Raw genomic sequence first — 2,387 nt, 5'->3', positions numbered from 1 at the left:
GGGTTATTCGGCGGTTCGGCCCCCAGTGGACCCGTCCGGGAACGTCTCACACCAGACGAGTGTAACCCCAATGTTTGCGTAGTGGAGTAATTATGGTGTACGCTTACATGGAGAAAGTGTTTGCGCAGCAATCGTCGACATAGTGTAACTGAGGCAGAATAAGGGGAACCAGCCAGCATTCGCCGAGGCAGATGGAAAACTGCCTTAAAAACCATACACAGACTGGCCGGCACACCGGACCTCGACACTAATCCGCCGGAGCGGCTTGTATTCTGTCGAGTAGCTCCTAAATTGGCATCACGAGGCTGAGTACACCCCGAAAAATGGCAACAGCGCATGGCGGCCCGGACGGTCACCCATCCAAGTGCCGGCCACGCCCGACAGCGCTTAACTTCGGTGCTCTGACGGGAACCGGTGTTTCTGCTGCGGCAAGGCCGTTGCCATGTATCTTCAACATCACTGACTCAAAAGAATACTCTGATAAATGAACGCGAAAAAATATCTCGAGAAAATGTACACGCAGCCAGAAGACACAAAAAGAAAACTAACTCTTCTTCAGAACAGATGCAGATACATTTGGGTCTTTCCGAGACGAGAATGGATTGTTGGTACCAAACAGTCGGGTGGACGCCATGCTAGACACAGTTCACTGATGAAAAACAACTAGTGTAAATCAAGACAGCAATAAATGAGAACAACTCTCATAATGGTTGTAAGCTGACTGTGGTCCTCAGATGGCTGCTAAAGCAATAAATAAAATGAATAAATAAAAACTTCATCCATCGTGTTTTGGTTTATCGTCCCCAAGTAGTCAAAAAGTTTTAATTATCGTACTGAATAATTAAATTCTGCAGTTAACTATTTGTTTGTTTGCAGGTGCGTGTTTGCAGTTCTGGTTAGAGATAAAAACCACTGTAGACTTCTGTAGACTACGAAAAGTAAGCGTACACTACAATAGTTTTGCTAGTAGGTTTGATCAGTTAAGGTCATACCTGCGTTACATGTATGTTGGGTGTGTCGCACAGCTGTTGGGCGGTACCTCACAATAACTGTCCTTTTACGTACGCTATCAGTGTCCTACTAGGTTCCCCTAAAAACTGGAAGCGGTGAACTGTCTAGAAACTGAGTGAGGCTATGTAAAGGCCTGAGTAACTTACGGAACATTTTTGTTCTGCATAGTTACCCTTCCATCGGTTAGATAAGAATAAACAGTATTTATAACAAAACTGAAATTTCCAACCTTTAATTCATGTTTTACTTGAAAATTGTTGATTTGTAATGTGAAACAGAGGGATGCTGTAGGCAAATAAATACAGATTTATGATACAGCGCTAGAAAACTCTATTTTCTCAACAAAACATAAAATAACAAAAAATGCAAAACAAAATATATCAAACATCGCTTAAATACTTCGTCGACCTTATATAAAACATGTTTCTGTTATTCATAAGCCGGTCGGAGTGGCCGAGCGGTTCTAGGCGCTACAGTCTGGAACCGCGCGACCGCTACAGTCGCAGGCTCGAATCCTGCCTCGGACATGGATGTGTGTGATGTAGTTCTAAGTTCTAGGGGACTGATGACCTCAAAAGTCAAGTCCCATAGTGCTCAGAGCCATTTGAACCATTTTGTTATTCATAAACAACTTTCGCATTTATCAGTAATAATAGGAAACTCTTGCTTCTCATCATGGTAAACAATGTTCTATTGAGTACAGAAGAACGACAGCAATTACATAATTTTTTTGTGTTTCTGCATGTAAACTGTACTTTCTTTCTCTCTTTCACTTCCGCCTTTGTCCCGCAATAGCCGACCGTCGTGGCCGAGCGGTTCTAGGTGCTAAAGTCTGGAGCCGCACGACCGCTACGGCCGCAGGTTCGAATTCTGCCTCGGGCATGGATGTGTGTGATGTCCTTAGGTTAGTTAGGTTTAAGTAGTTCTAAGTTCTAGGGGACTGATGACCTCAGATGTTGAGTCCCATAGTCCTCAGAGCCATTTGAACCATTTTGGCCAGCAATGTTCGCAGGGTCTGCGTGGTTACAACGGATTCGGCAAGGTTAATTTAAAGGGGTGGCCGGATGCCCTTCCTGCCGCCACCCCATACCCCCCAGAACGGAATCAGTTGTACCCCAGCTGTCTGCGTGTAAACCATGAAATAGTGCTGAAGTGTTACAAATGTCTGCGTGTCGTGTAACTCAAGCGGGGTGTGGGGACCAGCCCGGTATTCACCTAGCGGGATGTGTAAAACCGCCTAAAAACCACATGCAGGCTGGCGGACACACCAGCCCACGTCGTCAATCCGCCGGATGGATTCGATCCGGGGCCGGCGCGCCTACCCGAGTGCAGGAAGCAGCGCATTAGCACTCTCGGCTAACCTGGCGGGTCTACAT

At 46.0% G+C, this 2,387-nt stretch overlaps 1 pseudogene; it reads right to left on the bottom strand.

Annotated features, from left to right (window-relative positions):
• Positions 1–324: 324 nt before the first annotated feature.
• Positions 325–442, bottom strand: LOC124557017 (annotated as a pseudogene).
• Between the last annotated feature and the right edge of the window lie 1,945 nt (positions 443–2,387).

This window comes from Schistocerca americana, chromosome X (assembly GCF_021461395.2).
Source record: "Schistocerca americana isolate TAMUIC-IGC-003095 chromosome X, iqSchAmer2.1, whole genome shotgun sequence".
Classification (NCBI taxonomy): Eukaryota; Metazoa; Arthropoda; class Insecta; order Orthoptera; family Acrididae; genus Schistocerca; species Schistocerca americana.
The sequence above is the reverse complement of the archived record's forward strand: the minus strand, read 5'-3'. Positions and strand labels throughout refer to the sequence as shown.